Source organism: Humulus lupulus, chromosome 9 (assembly GCF_963169125.1).
Source record: "Humulus lupulus chromosome 9, drHumLupu1.1, whole genome shotgun sequence".
NCBI classification, from domain to species: Eukaryota; Viridiplantae; Streptophyta; class Magnoliopsida; order Rosales; family Cannabaceae; genus Humulus; species Humulus lupulus.
This window is the reverse complement of record NC_084801.1, coordinates 46,301,685-46,327,736: the sequence shown is the minus strand read 5'-3', so window position 1 is coordinate 46,327,736 and position 26,052 is coordinate 46,301,685. Positions and strand designations below refer to the sequence as shown.

Below are 26,052 nucleotides of genomic sequence, written 5' to 3'. Positions count from 1 at the left end.
TATTTGTTAAAATGACTCACAGACTGTGATCTAAGAAAATGTATAGTTTCAAATCTGAAATTATCATATGTTACGTGGCAGGAAAACCAACAATGTAAGATATTTTTATTTGCCTTTCAAGTGTTTGTTAACATGTTTATACGAGAATGTGGTTGTTTTTCCATTTCCCCTATGTTGTTGTATATTTATTACTTTTCAACTGTTGCATTATTAGGTCAAGAGTTGCATGGATAACAATAAAAGTTCATGTTTTTGGATTAGTATTAATTGATAATGCACTTGGATTCTCTCTGATTTTTTTTAAAGAAATCTTCAATGTCAGTGATATGTGCAATTAGAGTTGTTTTGTTTAAACATGAAATTAGACTTGTTTTACTGTTCTTGCAGGTCTTACTGTTAATTCTATCCAATAGGGTAGCTAGATGCCTAATTGCCGAACCAATAGAGAAGGCATTCAAAGTCATCTCAAATTCAGCAGGCAATGATGCTATTAACACAAAAGAACAAAGAACCAAACCAACCATCCTCCAATTTGGGGATATTAGTTTTCAGAGGGAGACAGTGAAAAGATCTCATTCTGCTAGTAATACTAACCTGTTGGATGGAGACCTTGGTAGCGCAGTTGTTTGCGAGGAGGTAGTAGTGCCGGCTGTCTGTGGCATTAGAGCAATTTTGGTGTCTCCTGTCAACAGAAGAAAATGAATAGCCACTCAGTTGCTGGATGAAGTGAGGTAATTCTCTTATGTTTAAGATATTCACTTTGGCAAGTGATGACCAATATATGATTTTTTGTAATTTTTATTTGTACGAGTGCCAAATCTTTGTTTGAGAGAGAGAGAGAGAGAGCGATAGAGAGAGAAACTTTACTTTTGATGTTCTTCAACTTGTGTCATTTTGATGTTCTGAAGTTTAGCACTTACATTATCTTGTGTATAGTTTTCCTTGTATTGAATTTCTTCTGCTAGAGCAACCTAATGAGCAGTAGTTTCTAAATGCTAATACAATACTTGTCTAAGAGTTTTTAGCTGTTGAAATGCAGCTATCACCCAATACCAGTTGTGTTCTCTGAGGCAAAGGGATCATGTATATGGGATCCTGAAGGCAAATGGTATCTAGACTTTCTCTTTGCTTATTCTGCAGTTAATCAGGTAGAAAATGTTGGGAAATTGTGTTTTCATATATATATTTGTTACTTGATGACTGAATTTGTTTTCATCTGAGCCACTGCTGCAGCTTTTTATCTATTCATATTTCAATGTTCTTTTTTTTCTTTTCAATGATTTTCCATTTTCCAACTTGCTTATTACTGTGACGATTGCTCTTTTTTCTCTATCTCAAGGAAATGCAAATTCATAGAAGATGTAAGGCAGGAAATTTACTGATATTCAATTCAATCGAATTTATATGAATAACCAGTGCCCGTTTGTGTTTTTCATATGAGCTTTTATGGGTTTTGATTTCATAACTTCTTGCTGTAGGGACATTGTCATCCAAAAATTATGAAAGCATTACAAGAACAGGCAGAAAGGCTCACCTTTAGCTCTCGAGCATTCCATAATGATAAATTTCCAATATTTGCAGAGCGTCTAGCAGAAATGTTCGGATATGACATGGTGCTGCCTATGAACACTGGTGCTGAAGGTGTAGAAACAACTCTGAAGTTGGCTAGGAAATGGGGTTATGAGAAGAAGAAAATTCCAAAAGATAAGGTAAAGTTCAGGGAGATTATATTTAACACATACAAGGTCATCTCTCTATGTCTTAGTTATTTTAATTGTTGCTTAAACTGAAGAGATTTACAAATTGAGGCACTAAGTTCAGCTCAAAATATTTACTGGCCTTTGTAAGCAATGATTGGGTTAAGTTATTATTTCAATGCCCTTAATAATGTATTTTTCAAGGATAAGAAGAATGCTTTGTAACTGCTGCTCATCTTAGCTGTTGTGTGGAGCATAGTTTTCACTTTGCATTGTTCTTTTCTTAAACCCATTTAGTTATGGATTTTTCTGTTGTCTGCTCATTACAAACAATCGGCATTCAAACTTGAATATGCTAATTGAAGAATATTGAAGAAAAACTATCCGTTGCTGATCTGAAGAACCTTCTAGTTTTTGTTTAGATATTATCTTACAGATCCTTATCATGTTAGCATTTAGATATTATGTTCTCCTACTATCTGCATTTATGTAACTGATAAGAATTTTATATGGTTATGCCTAAAACTATCCTTCTAGTTTGCTTACGCAACATTCTGGGGACAAACTCAAATTTTATTTTTGTTTCATGTTTCATACATCTTTATTTGCTTTGATTTGATTCTTAGACAATCATAAATTGAATAAATGTAGCATTGAAGCAGCTTGTGCCGCACACCCTACTGTTGATGTCTTTATCAACTTTGCTTCATTTAGAAGGTGGGTACTTGTTATGCTCATTAACAATTGGTATTTTGAACTCCTACACAAGTACTTTTTAATGAACATGCATTATTTATTTCTCCTTTTCAGTGCTGCCGCCTCTTCAATGTCTGCACTAAAGCAGCCAACCATTCGAGTTCAGGCTATCATTGCTAAAGGTGTACCCGAGTCAGATGCTAAGTAATTGATTGTGGCTATCATTGCATTATTTTCTTATGATCGAGTTGTGGCTATCATTGCATTATTTGCTTCTGAAAATTTGAGAAACTTCATGTTGCAGAAACTATTAGTACTAAAGAATTATGTCAACATGTAATAAGAAGAATCACTATAACATATCTGTTGTGTATGTCTCACAATGTGGTTATCTAGGCTATCAAAAAGTGGTTAAAACAGCTAGTGACCATAACTGTTTTAACAAGATTCCTCAAGTTCACTTACTTTGGTTCAGCTGCAGAGTTAGTTAAGTTGATTTTTTAGTTTTATTTTCGGGTTGGTTCTTTTCTATTTTGGTGCACGTATATAAGTGAACCTTGCATCATTATTTATGTACACAGATTTAGAGAGCACTAAGAGAAAAAGAAGAGAGAAAGAGAGAGTTCAGTGAGTTGTAGAGGTTGGAGTTAAAGAGAGAGCATTATTTATGTACACTGTTGTTGATGACAGTGTTGAATGTTTTAAACTAATTTGTGGATTGTTAATACAATGTTGAATGCTTTTACTTTTTGTTATTTGAAAATCAAGTTCATTTGATGATGCTAGTATATATTAGAAAGCTAATTTTAATTAAATAAATAAAAAATAAAAATACAATAGAATAAATTAGTGTTATATAAATGAATATATAATGAGAATTTAAACGAATCTAAATATTAAAATAATACGAAAATTTTGTTATAATATCTATTACAATAACACTTTTTATGCAAAGAATTGTGTTATGCAAACTTCATTATATAACACAAATAATGTGTTATACTAAAGTGTAGTATAACAGAAAAAAAATGTATTATACTAAAGTATAGTATAACACAAAAAAAAGTGTTATATTAAAGTGTAGTTTAACACAAAAAAAATGTTATACTAAAGTGTAGTATAACACAAAAAAAGTGTTATACTAAAGTGTAGTATAACACAAATTTATAAGTATTGAAATGTGTATATAATCGACTATAAATAACATAATTAAACACTTATCTATATATTAAAATAACACAGAAAATGTGTTATCGTTGACAGTATAATAACACATCTGTATAACAATGATAAAGTGTTATGTAAAGTACCCTGACCTACGATAACATAGTTGGTCTTAACACATTGGAAAATGTTATGGTATGTTTTGATAACACATTTTCGGTGTTATTAAAAGAATTTTTTCTTGTAGTGCTTGTGGACCATTAACGACTACCCAGCTTATGCCACTACAAGAAAAAATGCTTTTAATAACACCGAAAATGTGTTATCAAAACATACAATAACACTTTTCGATGTGTTAAGACCGACTATGTTATCGTAGGTCAGAGTACTTTACATAACACTTTATCATTGTTATACAGATGTGTTATTATACTGTTAACGATAATACAAGTTATGTGTTATTTTAATAAATAGATAAGTGTTTAATTATGTTATTTATAGTCGATTATATAACACATTTCAATACTTATAAATTTGTGTTATACTACACTTTTGTATAACACATTTTTTGTGTTATACTATACTTTAGTATAACAGATTTTTTGTGTTATACTACACTTCAGTATAACACATGTGTTATAGTCTACTAGTCTAGGCTTAAGAAATCATATTACAACATAATTTATGCCAAATTCAGATTCCTTTATCACTAAATACAAAACAAGAAATGTATACAATAATTAGTGAAATACATTCTTCCATTCTAAAGGCTTCAACTACAAATGTTGTCAAGAATTGCTCCAAAGAAATCATCTCAATATACCTGCACATTGTAAAAAAAATGTCCTTTTATTATTAAGAACATAAGACTTAAGCTAGTTTCCACCTGTAAGCATATAAAGTTTAAATTAAATTTGTAAAAACTCCAAAACTTGACGAAACAGCAGGGTATAGCAAGATGTACTACCATGCAAAACAACGACTGAAGCAACAAAACATGCAACTTAAAACAAGGTTTGTGAAATGTATCAAGATAACAAGTATATCATTCTCAATGATCAAAAAGTATGTGAGGAAGAATTGATTCCAGAACTCTAAATTCTGTCAATATATCCCCAAAAAAATTAAAGAATAAAAATAGAATCACACTTTGACTTCTTATACAACAAAATCATAAAGAAAAACAATAAAATAAAAATGCACCTGGAAACTTCTTTAGCATCTTTAAGATAAGGTTTAGCCCAATTTCTGCAATAAAACTAAAAATAAAGTTAGAAAAAAGAACTCTTTCTAATAAAAAGAAAGAAGAATGTCACTTGTGCAGCTAAGAAGATCCCAGAACTAAAATCAAAGATATCAAAAAGCAGAGTTAAAAGTGCACCTTGCTACACAATATTCATATATGAATGGTCAAGAAACATAGATACATAATAAATTAATCTGCCAACAAAGACTCAAATATACAACACAATATCATAATTATTAACAAAAATGAATACAAATTATAAATCTAACATAGATAATCTAGAACAAGAAATAGATAAATTAATTGGACATGCTTACATATTGACACCAATCATCTTTACTCATCTAAAGCATCTACAAACAAGTCCAATAATAAAAAGAATATGCATCTATCTAGTTTATTATTTGCTAGCCCTTAAAAAGATTACTAAAACAAAATAATAAAATATCACTATATCTAATATGTACCTTCCCCTTGAAATGTGAAATAAATGTCAAGACTAGGTGAAAATAATTGTGGAATGAACAGAAAATAAATTTAAGGACTAATCTACTCACTTCACCATTAGCAAGGGCAATTGCCATCACACCTGCAACTTCCACTCCATGACAATTGCATATATATATATATATATATCCTTGTTAAATTTCACTTAATATTATGTAACTTACAATGAACAGAAATGCTAAGAATTAATTATCTTTGATTTTATGTCGAAAGTTGATAATTAGATAGGACAATTTCCACTAAAGAAAGATATTTATGGCAATCTAAAATGAAAGATTTATTAGTAAATTATCTAATAAATAGTCATGTATTATGGAGTTATTATGTAGTTGCACATGACAGCTTACCTCAAACCAGTAGTTGAAAGAAAATCTGCTCAATAGTACTATCTCATGCAAGTGGCTCTTATGACTCAATTCATAAAAGCTCAAACCATCCAAACACGACTTTAATTCATTTTATAAGTAAAAATCAAATATTGAAAATCAAATGGATTTGTTGTAGAAAAAATTGGGTAAAGGCCAATTTGATATATTATTATTTAGATAATTACTACGTCTTGTATAAGATAAACTAAAGTTGCTTCTAAGCTTGTCAATTAAGCTGGATTTTCCTCAAGCAAATAATTTCAAGACCACCAAAAAACAAACTTTATAGTTTATACAAGTATGTAACATATTAAAGTCATTCATCTGTCTCTACCCTAACATTTACCCAAGCTCAGACTAAGAAATTAAGGATGGAAAGGCATTAGGCCAACCGAATTAACATCAGTAATAATAATAAGAACTACCACTACTACTTACTACAACTAATTTATACCATACCTCGCTGGGTTCGCCCCACAGTCTACGAAGACATAAATCTGATTCTGACACAATAATCCCTGGAGGAAGTAATTTAGCACCATGAGGATTCGTTGAAACATATATCTGGGAGCAAACAAACAAAATCACATACTCAGAAGGCATAGAGCAAACAGCATGATCCACTGGTCATCTTACTGCTAGCAACTTATAATCATTTTTAAAAAATAATAATTATGGTAGGTCCCACTATTAGTTCTATTTCTCTTCATTATCACTATTTATGCTACCACTTGTGAAAAATCATGCTAGTGTTACACATAACCCTTTTTCCAGACTGTAACAAACTCCCACAACTTAATTTTGAGTGGATATGCAGTTACAGAAACACTACCATTTAAGAAAACCCATAAATTGTAAAAATATATAAAACAAACTAATTCCATCAGTGCAGAAAACTATGTTTTCTCAAGAAGTAAAAAACACAATTCGAACTGGACAATCATTGAGTTTGAATTCACTTCTTCAAATATATATTTAGCATTGAATTCAAATATAGTACATGAAATATCACTGCTTTAAGCATCAATAATGATTATATACACACACACATACATAAAGAAAATGACAACATCAAAATATTTTCTTTATCCCTTCTCCAAGTTTATTTTTGGTCCTCTCTATTCATGATCAACCCTTGAGTCTTGAATATGAGTTTTCCCACCCATTCTACTAGCTAAGCTGACATTAGGCCCAAAAGTCACTGTACATAAGAACTTGCTTCTTCAAAAAATTCATGTTGACACGAAGACTTTACTGTGACAGACTTTTCAGGTCATCTAACTGGAATTCTGTCCAGTAATCATTTTCGACCAAACAACCAATTAGTTACAACTCCCAACACATTATAAATAAGGAATGAGAATTTTATTAAAATAAGACTACATTTATAAAAGGCTAAGGTATTCCAGAAAAGAGACAAAAAAACTAAAAAAAAAAATTAAAATGTGTTTGATAATTCGGTCATCATTCTCAACGCATTCAAGCATCAAACAAAAACTCTGGAAATTGTCATGTTTTAAGTTCATATATGGGAATATGACATTATAAAAAAGGAAACCTCATCAAAATTCTGCCAGGAAGAGATGCTTTCATAATACTATGTGGTAATTCATTTCAAGAGGGAAACTATAATATTTTATGAACATAAGAAAGGTCCAGCCTAATTCATTGCAAGTATAAAACAATAGCAAACAGGGGATATGATACAGCAAAAAAATACAAAATAACAAAGAAACCCAACAATAGCAACAAACATGATTTCTAATGGAAATTCTCAATCCCCGGTCATTACAATGCAAGTTGGATTGATGATAAATTTATACATAGCTATTAGATATGAAGAGCATGAAGAAACAAACTATCACAAATATCAATCAAATCAACTATTACTGGTAAAAGATGTTGTGGGTAGTGGTACTAGTCCAGCAGTCCTTATGGTTTCAAATTTTTTGCAATAAATAAGAAGAAACATCGCTAAAGCTTTTTATATTCTAGAGAAAGCACAAAAATTACCCTCAAATTTTATTCTAGAGAAACTATATAATGAGAAGTAAAATCACGCAATACAACACTCAAATTTTATTAATCAAAATTATCCATCATAACATAACATACTCACAGCAAAAGAAAGGCCTTGCTTGAAGCACCATAAGGTGGGACCAAGCAAGACACCAAATATCAAAGGTGGGTCATGATTTTTCTTCTCAAGAAATGAAAAGTTGCATTTCTACATGCAGCTTTTCTTCCATGGAATTCAAACAAAGAAGTTGGACTAGAAAGTCCCCAAAGTGATTGACCTAACTGAATCTCAAGTCTTCTTCAAGCAGCTGTATGGGAAAATGAGTCTAGTCTACCCTTACCTAGTTTTCCAACAGGAAAAGAAACTCTATACCTAATAAACTTACAATAGAAACTTGAACAAAACTAAAAGAACAGCTCCCAACATCAAAGAAACAGAGCCAAATGACTCTGTTTATTTAGTTAGCAAACTATGGAATTGATTTTTATTTTGTTTTTCTTTCTCATATCCGAAAAATAAAGTTACAATTATGCCTAGCATCTCTGATTTAACAAATAAGTAAAGCAAGAAAGAAGGAAATAAAAAAGAAAAGAATAGTAGAAAAACCACAAGGGTAAAAAAAAATTGCCCAACATACACTACATCCAACCAATAAGAGAAAAAGAAAAATCTAAAACGCAACTATAATGGAGGCTATGTAATTGCAAGAATAAAGAACTATACAAAAGGAGCACCCAGCAGCATAAATAGAAAGTAATTAGACAAAAGGGTTGCAGATGGAGAACATGTGATAAAATAAATAAACAATAATAAAAGAATATAGAAAAACATAATTATAAATCCAATACCATAAGTGTTTCTATTAACCAGTACATGCAGGGATATGTTAAGGCAAGACACATTTTTCACAGTGAAAGAATAGTTTATATGGAATAAATTTCAGCAAAGTAAAGGAGATTATTAAACAATGTGAAAATGCACAACAAGGCTATATGGCTACAGTCAATCTACTGACAACCTAACAGTCCAACTAAAGGATACACCTGTTGCTCTTCTCCAGTGCATTGCATGAAACCCACATTAAAAGCACAAGAGAAGGTCTATGAAATATACTGCAAAATCCATTGACAACAACACCAACAACCACAGTATAGGCACATACTATGTCATGCTCTAAAGATTAGTTTATAATATGCAACTGTAAAGAAAACTAACCTTTACAAATATGGTACTAACCTTTACAGATATTATATTCTTCATCACAGATTCACAATCAATCAAAAGAGTGAGCGAGAGGCCAGCAACTTGGCCATAAAAGGGTAAGTTGATAGCAATGCTATTATAACAACCTTCACAAGAAACCAAGAAAAATTTCAAGTCGAAAGGTTTTCAACAATACTTAAGACATTTAAATAAATTCCATAGCAAAAGTGTGTTGAACATGTTTAAGAGATTAAAAAAAATGCTAGACATACAACTCTAATTCGAGTCATCTGTAAAAACCCACACTTTCTCTCTAATGGTGGGTACACAAATAACTGAAAGATAAGCACACCAATGCCTAGAACATCATGAAAGAAAGTCAGATAAGCATACCAATACCAATTACGTAAGTGACGAGTGTATGTATGTTTTCTAGTCACGAGTACATGAAATTGAAAGAACATCACCAACATCAGAGCTTGAGTAGCCTAATCCCCCAAACTTCTTTGGACTAACAGCCCATAATGGAAAAATCTAGAACCAATATAAAAAAAAAATTCATTGAAATCGAATTTTTTTTTTGAGATGATTAAAAATAAATGTTCAATGAAGTTAGTGGAAGAAGTTTTGCCTACCTCTGCATAAGCCATGTCATGAAGTTGGAAAACACAAAATACAATAATAGATGACATTAGGGGCCAGTTCCTATAAAGAATTTGTTGAGGAGTTTGACAGTCTTCTTCACATTTTTGCGAATTTGAACTTAGATCAAATCCATTCGTGTTCACCTCTAATCGATCACAAAGTTTCTCATTCTCTTCTTCATAAACTTTATTATGAAAGTGAAGTGTTTCCTGAGACCACATGCAAGTAGTTAGGTATGTTGATCAATAAAGATTAAACATATTAAACGTGAAAGATATCATACTAAACATAGTATTGAATGTCAAATTAATTTCTTTTATTATTTCTACTTTTGAGTATGTGGTGGACCAACTTTTACTCAATATGCATTTCTTTAGATGGAGCCTGAAACAACTATCACTGTAGAAAAAAAAAGTCCTTTTGTACAAGTCAGATTAAAGCCTGAGAAACTCCATCGACAAGTATTAGTGTGATTCTCCAACATTCTAACACCTATGAAAATTATTACCATCAAGCTTTTACTCATTACTACACTTTTTTACCCTTTCGACATTCCTTTACGAGGATTTCTTGTTCTCTATTGTACTTATTCTACAGAAAAGTTATCATTTTGTCACAACTTGTTAATCACAACAAAAAGTTGTTTGTAACTAAAAAAATAACTTTAGTCATAAATTGTCACTAATATAGGTTTAATCACAATTTATTATTTATAATAATAAACTTTGTTGTGACTACTAAAGATACATTTAGTCACAACAAATTGTAACTTTTGCAACTAATACTTTTAGCACAGAATTTTTTATGAAAACAAATATATATTGGCACGTTTTTAGTCACATTTTTTTCATTGTTAGTTACAAATTTTGTTATGACTAAAACTAAGATTTTTTTATAGTGTTAATTTTTAACTATACAGATCAAACAATATCACTCTTATAGTTGGAGCTAAAAGATCCCAATATGACATTGAGTACCTAATCTTTAGACCCTTCATTGCAAGTACAATTATGAGCTGAGTCTTTTACCAAAATAATCCAAACAAACATATTCTTCCCTTTTCTGTTTACAGTATTATGCTACCGAATCTTTCTATGAAATTATCACAAATATAAGCAAGCAATATTTCATAACCACAAATGTGTAAGTAGAAAATCATGCTAAATGATCTAAAGTTATGGTTCTTCTAATCTTTGAATTTTCTTTGTGATTCTTTAACTGTGACATCAGTATAATAATTCAGCTTATGAGATGATCTTGAGTCGATCATTACAGGAAAGACTAGACATGGAAGTTGAATATCAGATGAACATAGTCTTCAATCAAGAATAAGATTGAAAAAATAAACTGAGTCTTATGTTCATATTGCCCCTTAAATTTCATATCGATGTTTCGAACACTATCATGTTGCAGTAGTTTTAGAGATTTTAAAGTGTTATAATGACAAAAAATAGTAAAATAGACACACGAACATACCGGAAGACAAAAGCACAGAATAGTTATCACTAGTGCGATCATTCATATGAACAAGCAAGGTAAGAAGTAGGGGAACCTATCAAATCATTTTTTTTAAGTTTAAAGTTAAACACTTGAACAATTTTTGAGAAGGCCAATGAGACATTAACCAATAAATAAATATCTGAAATAGATAAATTGATCATTCTTACCTCCCAAACAGTGATTCTTGAGAAAAATATGTGGTAACTTCTCAACAGGCTGTTGTACAAATTTATAAAAAGAAAATAATACATGATGTGTAAATGTGACAAAATTACCATATTCATTTCATACACCAAGAAACACTACTTGTGCAAGGAAACTTCTAAGAGCCAGACCAATGACTAATGCTATTCCCAGAACAATAGAAGAAAAGCTTCAGACAAGGCATAGTATGGAACTAAAGAAGTTCTACATGTTAGCATTCAGAGTGAAGAAAAGAAAAAATCAAAGAGGGTATAAGTTAAAAGGATTGACTCACTCAAACCATTACTATCAGGAACTTAATAAATGCTTTCTCTCGTCAAACAACAATACGAAGTGAGATGAGATTAAAAAAAAGTTTAATCTTTATGCAATGAAAAATAGAAGAATTTCATAGCCATTAGCAAGATACGAGAATCACAAAAGTAGCGCTAACAGACCTCAAGCCCCTCATCCTGCTCCCAAGCAATGCTAGGTCCACTATACATATTCTTGATAAGCAAAGTGTAAGATTTATCAGGGTAGAAATGGACTCTACTACAACGCTGACCAAACCGACAAGCTCCAGTTTTTAAGTGGAAAGGACAATGGGCTCTATCCTGTCATACATACAAAAAAAAAAATACTTAGAGACCATGTTCCTCTTAATCATACCAGCAAACACAAAATGAGTTGAACATATAGATAAACTCAAAAAATATAAGACAGACTAATAACAGATCCCACTCTCGAATTAATGTAATTGGAAGAGACTAAACCCTTTTTCATGGATCCTAATGGACGAGAACTTGATAACAAATAGTGTTGGAGAGACATGATACACAGTATAGGAGAAATACCAGTTCAGTTCCGAAATTTGGTACTTGTTCGGAAACACTCTCAATCAATTGTTGTCCTGACATCAATGAGTTTCTATACTTAGCAAAAGTTTCAGATTCTGGTGCAAGAGGATTAGACGTGGGCCTATCAACATCCTGCAAAACGAAAATAGTAAGATTGAGTGTTTAAATCTTGGCCGAACCACATGAGAAAGCACTTCAAAGGGCGATATATACACAAATGAAACCCAAACTTGATATTCATATCCAGACCTCTTTTCTACTTAAGTCATCTAGCTGACTATTTTTCTTTGAGACCCTGATCCTTTTCTTCTTGAAAATGATCTCATTTCCTTGTCAGATAATTTCAGCAGACCTTTCTTTGTATTCCCCTTCATCACTCTCACGCCACCGAAGAAGCTAAGAAGGGCTCCGTGAAGGTGGTGACCGAAGACTGTAATTAGTGAGAGACGAGAAGCGAGCGAGTTGAACCGGTGAAAGAGAATGACAGAGAGAGAGAGTCAAACCGGTTGGTCGAGGCTTCTAGACTAGCTAAGCGATGATGATGGAAGAAGAGAGTCGTCAGATCTTCCCCAATTTTTGACGACTTGAACCATTTGGTGGCGAATGCCAGAACAATCTAGGACCTAGAGTCGTCGGGTCTTCCCCAATTTCTTTTTTAATATACAGGCTAATGAGCATTTCATTTTTAAGAAGATTCAAGAGATGACCTAGTTGAGTTAATGGGAAGAGGTGAGAGAGATGGAAAGGGTTGACCTTGTAAAGTTAGAAATAAAAAATGAAAGGAAAAACAGTGTCTTTCCCATAAATAAATTAGTGCGCTTTTTTAGTGTGTGCTTGCTGCCCATATTTTTGCCACAATTATAATACTGTTTCATTAGTGTTATATTCATCTATTATAAAAAGGGGTTATTGGTGTAGTGTGCTATGATGTCTAGGTGGAGCACAAAAGGGTGCAAGGCGTGCCCCACATGCAATGAAGAAACTCCCTCTGTAGGGATTAGAAGTAAAATTGCATTGGCTATAGAAGGTTTCTTGATATGGATCATGAATGGAGGAGTAAACAAGCACTATTCAATCACAGAAGCTTACTTGGTCAATGAGGCCTTAACCTTTTGCTCAATGTACCTCCGAGGGGTTAAGACTCGATTCAATTGAATTGAGAGGAATGACGATCATGTTGAATCCCAACCAAATCAGGAATATTCTATTTATAAGGCTGTTGGTCGTCCATTTGGTAAGAAATCAAGTATGCTCATCAATCCGCAATGCTCATCAATCCGCAATTAAAGCAAAAGGCTGAGTGGTATATTTGGGGATAGTCTATGTATTCATATACTGGAACTCATTTTTTCAAGATATTTCATCAAATATCTTGAAAAAATGAGTATTATAACATGTCTGCTTACAATCTCCAAGGGATCCACTAAGTCGGAATAGGGTAGGTTGGGAAAGACAATAAGTAATAAAATATTAATTTTATAACAAAAAACAATAGACATGCACCTAGTGGATGCCTTGGGGATAGCCAATGTATTCATGTACTGCTCCTCATTTTTTCAAGATGTTTGAGAAACATTTTGAAAAAATGTGGAGAACTATATGACTGCTTACTATCTCCAAGGGACCCACTAGGTCGGAATAGGGTAGGTTTGGAAATACCATAAGTAATAAAATGTTAATTATATATATATATATAAAGTAATAGACATGCACCTAGTAGATTCCTTGGGGATAGCCAATGTATTCATGTACTATTCCTCATTTTTTCAAGACATTTGAGAAATATCTTGAAAAAATGTGGAAAAGTACATGGTTGCTTACTATCTCCAAGGGATCCACTAGGTTGGAATAGGGTAGGTTGGGAAAGACCATAAGTAATAAAATGTTAATTTTATAACAAAAAACAACAGACACATACATAATTTGAATTAGTAAATCAATGAATATTTTAATGTAGAATGACCGAACCAAGTAATGATACAGGTGGTGGCTCCAAGAGGGGCAGGGGAGCTTATTACGGTGCCAATATCGAGAAGGAGCTGGCCACCAAACAATTTAGCCATTTAAAAGTAGAGTTTGATGCACAAACTGGAAAAGCTATTCAAACGTACGGCAAGTGGTTCAACAATTCCATGGCTCATTATTTGCGTAATACCGTACCCCCAACTACACTAGCTTGGAAACAAGTAAAACCAGCTGATATCCAAGTTATTCGGCAGAGGCTATCTGTAAGCATTTTTTAAATCTTTAATAACTCCCTATTAAAGATTTTGTCTATCTTCATAATATTTTAACACATTCCAAATTTAATTGTGATTTTAGGACAAATTCATTTATCCACAAGACAATCCAGTAATCAACGATGCCATGGTAAGACAGATGCAAAAGCATCTGTCTGATTGGCGCCACACGATGAAGAAACATTGGGTAGAGGTTGGAGGAGAGGTGGACAATGAGAGAGCGAAGTCAAAACCTTTTGGGTCGATTACTTCTTCTGATTGGGCTATTCTATGCAATTTTTGGGCTTCTGATTCTCAGCAGGTATGCTGTAGATTTTACATTAATGTTTAATTATAAAATTACAATCTAGATTAATGAGTACTATTTTCTGTTTGAAGTGTATATCGAAGAGAAATAAAGAAGCTCGAGCAAAAATGACCATACCAGGAGGACACGGTTCCAAATCAATCGTTGCCCATGTTTATGATCACGTAAATTATAAATGTAACAATGTTTAAATAATTTTCTTTTTTAGATGGACCGTCTACTGGCGAGCTTCCGAGCATGATCGACACATTCGAGCACCTCCACAAGAAGAATGATAAGTGGATTAGTGATGTAGCGATGACAAAACATGTAAGTTGCATAACCTTAACTAATTTATGATCATTTAACTTTAAAAAAGTTTAGTAAATAATTAATAAATATTAATTATTAATTGATTGGTGTCAATTAGTAATTATTTACTAATTATTAATTAAATTTTTAACAATTAAATCTTTATAATCTATGTGCCAATATTTTTATGATTAATGATTGTGGACTAAGATAAAAATAGAATGTAACTAATGCTGTCCCCGTATAAGGGAGCTTGTGGGCGAAGTTAGTTTGTTCATGAAAATCCATATCTAAATCACAAACATGCAAATATAGTTGATGTATATGTTTAGAGACGTAAATTCCCCATTAATGGAATTAACTGCTCTTACTGTATTTATCAACAATATCTTCATGTTTTTTTATTTAGATATGAATTTTCATGACCAAATTAACTTTAGCTCACTTGCTCCCTTATACATGAACAAAATTAATTACATTATTTTTCAATCACTGGTCTGCAGTCATTAATCATAGGATGTTGGCAGATAGATAATAAAGTTATATTTTATATGTTGTTATATTAAAAATTTATAAGTTAGGTTTTCAAATAATGTTATATTGGAATTCGAGATACGTGCTTTTTATTGTGCAGACTGAGATGACTGAGCGTCGAGCATCGCAGAGTACGACCCTTGTTTCATCTGCTGCTTCTTGTGTCGGCGATAATGTCGATGGTCAGTTCCCGCCTGATATGGATATTGTCACGGATGTCCTTGGACCCCGCTCGCGTTATAAGAAAGGGTTTGGGGGGCTAGGTTGAAGGCAATTAGCGCAAAGAGGGCAGGATCTTCGTCAACTTCTCAAATGTCCGGGCAATTGCCACCTGAAGTGGACACCATTTTGCAACAAACTCAACACATTATGTTGGAAAATCAGAACCTAAAGAAGTATACGACTAAACTTGAGAGTCGTCAACGGCGTCAAGATGTCCTGCTCAGTGCTTGTTGAAGCAGGTTGGTGTATTGGCTCCTGGTTTTACTGTCGACTTACCACAACAGGATCCGGACAAGGACGATGATGCTCACGGGGGCGGGGATGATGAGGAGGGCAGTACACTTTTGTGGAACTTTTTATTTATTTATTTAAAGTTTAATTTATTAGAGATTTAATTTAATAAACTACTTTTATATTTTCATGTTTGGTAGAGACAATAAATATTAATAGTTGTAATTTTTTTATTTTTTTATAAAATTTTAATTTTAATTTTAATTGTATTTCTAATTAAGTAATATTACTAAAAAATTAGATAATTATTAATATATTAAAATCAAAATTTATTAATTAATATTAATATATTGAAAATAAAATTAATAATATTATCAAAAAAATTATTTAAAAAATACTTTTATCGGCGCAATATTACGTCGGCAAAAGTCTCAACCTTTACCTGCACAAAAATGCGTCACTACATATATCCACCTTTTTCGGCGCAAAAACGCGCCACTAAAAGACGCATCTTTTGCTAGCGCAATTTTACGCTCCTAAAAGAATCATCTTTTGTCGGCGCATTTTTGCGCCACTAAAAGTGTTTTCCACAATAACGCAACAAATTTTTTTCTCGGCGCATCCTTATTTTTCCCGATGCATTTTTTCGTCACCAAAAGATACAATTGCCGGCGCATTACGTTTTGTGTCGGCAAAAGTATCATTATCGACGGGGTACGTCGTAGCTTTTTGCCGACGCAAAATTGCGTCGGTAAAATCCAGGGGGCTTTTGCCGGCGCAGCGCCGGCAAAAATCTGGTTTTTTGTAGTGAAATTACATAGTTATATTACGGTGATATCACTTGTATTACCATATAGACGAATGGTTTAACTCCCATAGAGCTAGGCTCCACATATGATATAAAATGGTTAAATGTGTTGAGATCATTTTAGATAACTAATATTATCATCACTATTTTATAAACTTAATGTGGAGCAAATTATGATTATACATTATACTCTTAATATACTTGTTAGGTTATTAATACAAGTGAATATGATTATAATAAGGTTAAATATTAAATAATTTAACCTTGTAAATTATAACGTCAATAAACCACATATACTGATAATATTAATATATTATATAAATTATAATATATACAACTTAGTGAATATTTAATATCACTTAATTGGTGTAACACGGTCTTTAATAAGTAATAGTGTATTATTACATATGACACCCTAGTAAACTGATAATATTTATTATTAGTATCAACTATATCGATTATGTTACCAATAACACTTGGTAATTTCATGTATGGGCAATTACTTGATATTGTGTAATATATATATATATATATATAATTAAGTATGTAAACTGTTTGTGGTTAATGTGAATATTCAGTAAACCATGATAGACTACTTATAGTTATATATGTATCCAATAATATGACTGTAATAATGTTCACTAAGTTTTATTAATATATATAGTTAGACTTAAGCCCTACATATGTGTATATGGATTAATGGACAATAATTATAACACGTATATCTATTACATATGTGGTTGTGAATGTAAACAGTAATAGTGTACTAGGAATTCATATTATATTATTAGTCTCATAACACTACTACAAAATTGGGCTTTCCCGACACCCAACAACGACAGTCAACTCTGTTGACTGTCGTAATTACTTAGCGAGACTCTACGCCGACAGTTAAAAACTGTAGGCATACAGATCAACACCGACAGCTAATAACTGTCACCGTTGCTTTTGAGTGTCGCTATTGACCCCAACACCGACAGTTAATTCGAGACCAATGCCGACAGTTCAAATGTGTCACTATTGACTCCAATGCCGACAGTTAATTCGAGACCAATGCCGACAGTTAAAATGTGTCGCTATTGACTCCAACGCCGACAATTAATAAAAGTTCAATGCCGACAGTCATAAAATGTCGCCAAAATTCAAATAAAAAATTATAATTAATGAATAATATAATTTCAAAAATAACTAAATTATGTAAATATGTATTTATTAAAAACTTTTAAAACTAGATTTTTTTGTTTCTAAATTTTTCATATTATTAACTTTTGTATTTATAATAATTATTATATCAAATTTTAAATTAATTATGATATTAAGAGTAACATAGGTCGGTAGTATGTGAACCGACTTATCATGTCACATTATTATTTATTTTACATTATTTTAATTTTAAAATATATTAATTTATTTAAACTATAAATATATATGTAAGATATTAATTAATTTATAAAAATATATATACTTATTAATATTACATATATTGTAATTTTTGAAATATAAATTAATTAATTATTTGTAATTAAAAAACTAATTTAATTTTAATAAACAATAAAATATTTTAATTTAATAGTAATTATAATTTAAAATAAAAAAAAACTTTATAAAATACTCTAGAGTATCTCTTCAATAGCTTTTTAAATGACATGGTAGGTCGGTTGTGTGAAAAATGACTTTTCATGCGACATAGTAGGTCGGTTGTGCGAGATCACGTTTAACATGTCATTATAAAAATATATTATTAAAGATACTCTAATTTGTTTTTATATTATTGGAATTTTAAAACATATTAATATATTAAAATAATATATATAAAATATTTTAATTTAAAATAAAAAAAGTTAAAAAAATTAGAGTATCTTTTTAATAATTTTTAGATCATTATAAAAATATAATATTAAAGATATTCTAATTTGTATTATATTATTAGAGTTTTAAAGTATAAATTATTAATTAATTGTAATAAAAAAATTTCACCAAAAGCATAAGCTGCTGCCTCTTTTTTTCCTCTTTTCAGTCGAGACCTCTTCTCTTCTCTTCCCAGTGGACTATGCCTCCTATTCTCTTCTCTTCTCTTCAGTCGACAACGCCTCCTCTTCTCTTTTCTTTTCTTCAGTCGACGACGCCTCCTCCCATCTCTCTTCTCTTCTCCGTCAAAGCCCAGCCACCCGAAGCCCTCCATTGCAGCCCAGCCACCTGAAGCCCTCCGTTGCAGCCTAGCCATCTGAAGCGGTAGCAACCCAACAACCTGAAGACCTCCCAACCAAAGCCATCCTCCATTCTGCTTCGTATTGTAGCGAGGCGACACTCATCTGATCATCTCTCTTTTGGAATCATTTTTTTTCTATATTTGGGTAAGTGATTTCTCCAAGTTTTGATTTCTTCTAATATTGGTTTATATTTGTAAAATGCAAGAATATATTTTTTATATCCCTCAAATTTTTGTTACAGATTTTCTCTGAAATTCCTCTTTCTCTTATCATACCAGGTTGTCGTGTAAAAACCATATTAACTATTGTGTTCTCAAGGAAAGTCATTATTTGTTCAAGTTTTGCTTCAGTCGTTTACCGTTCTATGTTTTGTTTATAGAAAATTAGTGTACAATTCTATTTATTTTGGCTATGTATTTGATTTTAACATTTTTATTTCCACTTTTTACTTTGATTTCTGGCAGTTTAGTTTATCAAATATATATATATATATACATTCTATTCATGTTTTACAGTATCGCAGGCTCAACAAGTTTGAAAGACATGTTTGTCTTACTTTATATATATGAATGGCTATATTAAATTGGGACACTTTTGGGTTTTGTTTGTATTACAAAAGTTTAGAATCCATGTGTTTTCTTGAGAGAGACAATAAGTGAGAGACTAAGTCCAAGCATGGGTTTTGTTATTCTTGGGGAGTTATATATATATATATATATATTCTAATCTGCTAGTTAAGTTGTTCTGTCGGTTTGTAGCCATAGTGTTTGATCATTTAGTGCTCTGCATTTGTGCAACTTTTGGTTTCCTTTATAGTGTAGAATTGAAATCCTCAAGGGGAGTTCATGAGAACATATTCCGCCTTGCTGGACTGAACCTCAAGAATAGTTTTCTTATGTCATTGGTGTGCTCTTATTATATTTTTAATGGCTTTTGAGGTTTCTGTGATATTATACCTTCAAAGCTACGTATTTTTAGACTCAAATGTGACAATATTATGTATTCTGGGGTTCCAAAGGTCTAATGGTATGTCTCTCTTTTTTTTACCTGAAAAATTTAAGGATTGCTTAGTTAGCAATCTCATAGTTACATTCTGCAATACTTAAAATGATAAAGGTTCTATTGGTGAGAAAAGTGTGATTAAAGTTTGTATTTATGGTGTGATTGTTGTAGGCATTTTTGCTTGCTAGGTGTAGAATTTATGCTCGTTATTTGTTTATGTTTTAGTCAATACATAAATCATATTGCATTTATCTTATAAGAACATTGCTTTTATTATAATATTTTTTTGTATGTTCTTGTTTCCTTCCTTTTATTATATATTATATGAGCATTTCTTTTATTATATTATTCATATAGTTGATATGAATTGTATGTGGGTATGAAGAGCATTATTCATTGGAACTTGTGTTGTTGTTATTGGTTTTTATTGGTTTATTCAAATGGTATGTTAGGCATTTGAAAGGGTGCATAGGTTGTTTAACTTTAATTTGATGGTATTTATTCTGTGGTATTCATTTGCTGTTATATTTTGTAATTTCCAATATCAGCAAGTAACAAGTTCAATTGGTACTTTGCTTTTTTTGAATGTGAAAATTTTAAGGCAAGTGGTAGAATTTGAAAGGTATTATTAGCTCTGTGTTGAAAGATTTAATTAAACTTATGTCATGTGTGATGCAGTTGATTCCGAAAATGACAATGCAGGGTAATTATCATATATTCTCCCATATAACAGTTGTGAAAAAGTATTGTAAACTCATAGCAGTAAAAGACATATCCTTTTAAGAGGAAAAGTCTAGGAAATGTTATCAAGAAGTGTAGATGCTTACATGTTGACTGTGTTATTTGTTAAGATCCCATTTTTACCAGTTTGTCTAGAGTTCAGATTGACTCAGCGTAAGCTTAAATCCACATTGCTATTTGCTGGGGTGAGACTTGAGATTGTATGCTTGTTGTAATATATTTTTTGTCTACTTATCATGGACTGTCATTGTTGATATTGTTGTCTCATGTTGCAGAGTTTGACTTGAAATTTGAGATGATACTGTGATATTTCTTTTAGAAACTCCCAAATTCTGCTTTGATTAAAGATAATTGCTGTAAACTCTTGGGCTTTTAATTTATTACTGTTTGTTAAATAAATAAAATTAAGTAGATAAATATAAAATTCAGTTTTTTTGTCCAGTTATTACTATGTCACAACTAATCTGTTACTAAGAGGTCACTTGGCATTTATGCAGCTAGCGCCAGCCCCACCACCACCATTTCCAGAAGGCTACATCCCCTCACGAACACAGAATCGGAAAATGGCCCTGAAACCCAACAAATGGGGGAGGCACAACCACCTCCCCTTGACCCATCATTGATCAAGGCCCAGCTAAAAGAATGAAATTCTGAATAAGAGGTGTCGCATCATAAGTTGTCTGTCTAGATCTGAAGCTAAGTTAATCGCTACAACTTTAAATATCCGCTAACTCCTAGGCCTTTTTCGGTTGTGGTAAAGATCTGAAGCTAAGCTAACTTAATCACAACAACTTTATATATGTTGTGGTAGTTTTCATTTCAGTTGTTCTTCAGAGTGAGTACAAGGATAAAAAGAAGAAATATATGTTGTTGGACAATGAATTTAGTGTTTTATTTTATCTGTAATTTTTATTAGAGTAATTGATTCTTTGTAAATACTTTGTATAAGTTTTGTTATTTTAATCTATAATTTTTTAGATTTGTATATAAATGTTTCATTTAAATCATAATTTTTAATTTAAAATAAAAATAAATAATTTTTTTGCAAGCAACGACGACACCTAATAACTGTCGGCATTGCCAGCAACGGCGACACCTAATAACTGTCGGTGTTGCCAGCAACGGCGACACCTAATAACTGTCGGCGTAGCCAGCAACAGCGACACCTAATAACTGTCGGCGTTGTTAGCAACAGCGACACTTAAAAACTGTCGGCGTAGCCAGCAACGATGACACCTAATAACTATCGGCGTAGTTACCCCTATGCCGACATAGGAAAATACGATAGTTAGTCAACTGTCGTCGTTGCTCAATAGCGACAGTTAAAAACTGTCGGGAAATCTCGTTTTTGTAGTAGTGTAATACACTAATATTAGTTAACGACATTGAATGGTGAGCTTTTGAATATGTATGTTAAACAAATAATCATATTAATCATATGGATATAGACCAAGTACAAAACTGATTAATATCCACAAAGTACATCAGTGATACTGCGGATATTCCGTCCTCAGTATGATTGGAGATATATTAAATTACATATTATATATTACTTATATCTAAGTCAGACCAAGGACCAGATTTAAATATATTTAACACATATGTGATTAATATTTAAAAGGGCCCAATAATTTATAATCATGTAAAAATATCCATTGTTAAACTAATGGTTTATATATTAATGTGACAGAAGATTAAATCACTTTTATAACCACGTCTATAAAAGTTTATGCAGTTGTAAATATTATAACAACGATTGGATATATCTTTTCACTACGAAAAAAGAGGGGTTTTAGCGACGACATTTTTCGTCGCCAAAACCCAAATTGTCGTCACTGGTTGTATTAGCGCCGATGTAATCGTCGCTATGTCGTTGCTGAATGCTGGTCGCTAAAGGGATTTTATTAGGGAAGAAAGCAAGTGTGTCGTTGCTATGTCTTTTAGCGACGACATGTAGTCGCTAAAAATCCTAATTATTCGTCGCTGTTAGTTTGAAATTTGCCCCAAGTTTGTTAGAGTTTGTTGAGAATTAGCGACGACATTGGACCTTTTAGCAACAACTTTCAGTTTTTTTAATCATTTAAGCTTACAAAAAAATTTTGTAATCGTTTAAGCTAATTTTTTTTTGTATACATGCACATATTTTTTTTGCCAAAGATTTGAAATAGGAGAGAATTTCAACTATGCACAAAAATATATTTTCACTATAAATATTTATATGACAAAGTAATTATCATAGTAAAATTAAAATACATAAATATGAATGTTTTTAACTAGGTGTTGTAGGATCAGCACTATGAGCTTGCTGAGAAGATCCGGATCCCGAGACTCCACCAATCCTAGCCAAGTGCTCCTCTATGGCTCGGAGTCGCTCCCTCACCTCTTGCATGTCCTGTGCGGTAGGAGGTAGTTGGGCTGGTTGAAGTACATCAGCCGCTTCACAATTCGCCCTCGTGTGAGTCCTACGACCAAGGCCTGGCTGATAGCCTTGACGACGACCAAAGATCATCTCAACAAGAGTAATGTCATCCTCTTCTCTCGGGATAGTACTCGAAGCAGAGGCGCTCATAGATGATTGTGACTGCAGAGTATCATGTACCTCCATCATCTTTTCCTGTATCACACAATTTTCAAGAATATTAGAATTTACAATACAATAAAGTAAGAAAATCATAAAATATAAATTTACTTACATAGTTATCCTTTGCTGCCTTGCTCACCCAACCTTCCCCGTCTATGAACTTAGTTGCCATTCAAATCTCTAGAACACTAGCAAGACGCTCAGTTTGTAAATCACGCTACAATACCAGAAGTTTGAAAAAAGTTAAGAAAAAAATCATTATAAAAAAATATAAATAAAAATTATGTAAAAAAAAAGTACCTTCTTGTAACGAAGGGCTGGCGTAGACTGTGATCCCTGCACGCTTCTCTGTTTTTGTATTGCACGGTTTGCAGAGTTAAGCTCAGAACGCCTCTACAAAGAACTTGTGTTAATCATATGTTAAATTAACAAAAAATAAATTAGAAAAAAATATATTTTTGTGAATACCTTCACTTTAGGGCGATTAAAATACTGGAGCGCCTTTTGCCATTTCTCCACCACTAAACCACCAGGAGGATGTGCTCGACCATTCTTTTTTAAATGCGTGGATAGGTCATTCTTCCACTCCGAGTAACGATCAGCGCACGACCGTTGAATGCCCAAAAGGATGTTGGGGAGGTTCTCTAAGGCATATCGACTTGACCGATGTCGAATAAATCATCCTGAATAAAAAAAAATTAGTTAGATTTAATATTAAAGTGAACCCAATAAAAATTATAGAAATAAATTACCTCTAGATGAGGAAGTATGCGATCCCTCACTTCACTGGGTACTTTATCCCTTCGGTCATAGTCGGGATCGACATATTGTCGAATGAGAATGTCGATCTCGCGCGAGAAATGTTGGGAATAGTCACCAATTTCTTTGTAAGTCTTCCCTCGAACATCCCACTCTAGTGGTAGTGGTCTACCTAATGCAACTCTAGCTTCTCGGGTTGAAAACCCTTTGTTGATGCCGCGCCTTTTCGTTTTAGCCGTCACTATTATTTTTCAAATGCATATAATTATTATATACACATAAATAAATAAATTTAATATATTCATGCAAAAAAATAATTGCATGTGTTACCTCTCTCACAATCAGCCTGTATCTACGCTGGATCTGGAGGAGGATCTGCCCCACCATCACCTTCATGATGTTGCATAACCGCAAAAGACATATCTAATAAATTTGATGATATATATTCATTGATAAATTTGTACAATCAAATTTAAATATTGTAAAAATTCAATACATTTGAACAATCTTTCAATGTAAAAATAACATAATCTTCACTATAATATTCACTATCACTACTATTTTTATTTTCTTCTACATTTTCTTCTAAGTTTATCATTTCATTTTGGCATCAGTATTTTAACTTATCCCAAATTAAACCAGGAAATAATTGAAATATAATAAAAAACACATCTCAAACAGAGAATCAAAGAGCCTCATTTACATACACTTATTCTCAATAAACATATAATTAGATTCAAATTATCAAATATTATTCAAATTCAGCACTTTAAGGTAGATTTTCTCACTCAGTGGCTCTTGGTTTTGAAATTGAAAACAAACATGAATTATGCATATATATATATATATATTTACACTTGCCATTGCTAGAAGCATCAAACTTTGATAATTTAAGTTATTCTATTGTCCAAGAATATCACTATAAACCAGAGTCAAAATTATTATCCCAACCATACAAAAACAGAACATATACAACCTACTTTCTATCCAAATACTCAAGTTCATATGAAGAAAAATTGGACCTAGAAGACACTCCATAATTTAAAAAGTTTCTAGGATAAATGCACTAAGTGTAGTCACTTTATTCTTGTCCGACCAAAACAGAATATCCAAAAATAAAACCAAAATTTCAACAAAATAGTTATGTCACTTATGCTCAATGCAAGTATTAAAGTAAAAAACCACAGTTTCAACCTTTTATGATCGCTCAATTGTTAGATAGAATAAATTAAAAATTAAAAAATATGAGTATAATAAAAGTTAATTGATTAATTGTTTTCTTTAATACCAAATTAAATCAACAAAATACCCCTATTTATTTTCACCAAAACACTAATTTCAGAAAATAAAGAAACAACAATAAAAATTAAAGAAACAATATAAACAAATTAAAGTCTTGTTACCAGATAAAGAAATTGCAAGATGACAACATATTTTGCCCCAAAACACAAACAAAATCTCAGCACAAAAAAAATCAGAATTCATGAGCCAATATATACATTGTCACACATAAGAACACATAACAAACAAAATATAACAAACAAGATTTATACATAATCAAATATAGACACATACAACAATATCAACAAGTACATCTATGAGCCGTACCACAACTAGAGGCAAAACAAACTTTTCATTGAAAAAAAGAAACTTAATATATATATTATATAGGATACCTGTGAGAAAAAGAGAAGCACCACAAAAATAGGGATTTAGCTTAGAATTGCAACTGAGATGGATGTAAATACAATTATCTCCAAGCTTGTCTCGGTAAAACAAATAAACAAAGTTTAAATCCTAATGAGTTTTGTGGTAGGATCAAGCATAAGAGCCATCAAAGCTGGCTTATTACATATATCACCAACCTGATCGAGGTCAAGTTCAACAAGCATACAAGCTGGTTTAAACATATTCAGATTTATATCAAATTCAGCAAACAACAAGATTAGGGTGTTAAAACCAAAGAATCTGACTAAAATCAGTTCTCCACCCTAGCAAAAGGCTACACTTTACCAACTATCAACACTCAACTTACCC

General features: G+C 31.9%; 2 long non-coding RNA genes across 2 annotated transcripts; both read left to right on the top strand.

The window, feature by feature from the left end:
* Positions 1-294: 294 nt before the first annotated feature.
* On the top strand, positions 295-1,923 carry LOC133801712 (uncharacterized). Its single transcript, XR_009876918.1, has 3 exons — positions 295-731; positions 1,040-1,148; positions 1,479-1,923. It is a non-coding gene; the product is annotated as an uncharacterized LOC133801712 (long non-coding RNA).
* A 16,791-nt stretch (positions 1,924-18,714) lies between these two features.
* Positions 18,715-21,666, top strand: LOC133801387 (uncharacterized). The gene is made up of 2 exons (XR_009876855.1): positions 18,715-19,076; positions 21,173-21,666. It is a non-coding gene; the product is annotated as an uncharacterized LOC133801387 (long non-coding RNA).
* The last annotated feature ends 4,386 nt before the right edge of the window (positions 21,667-26,052 follow it).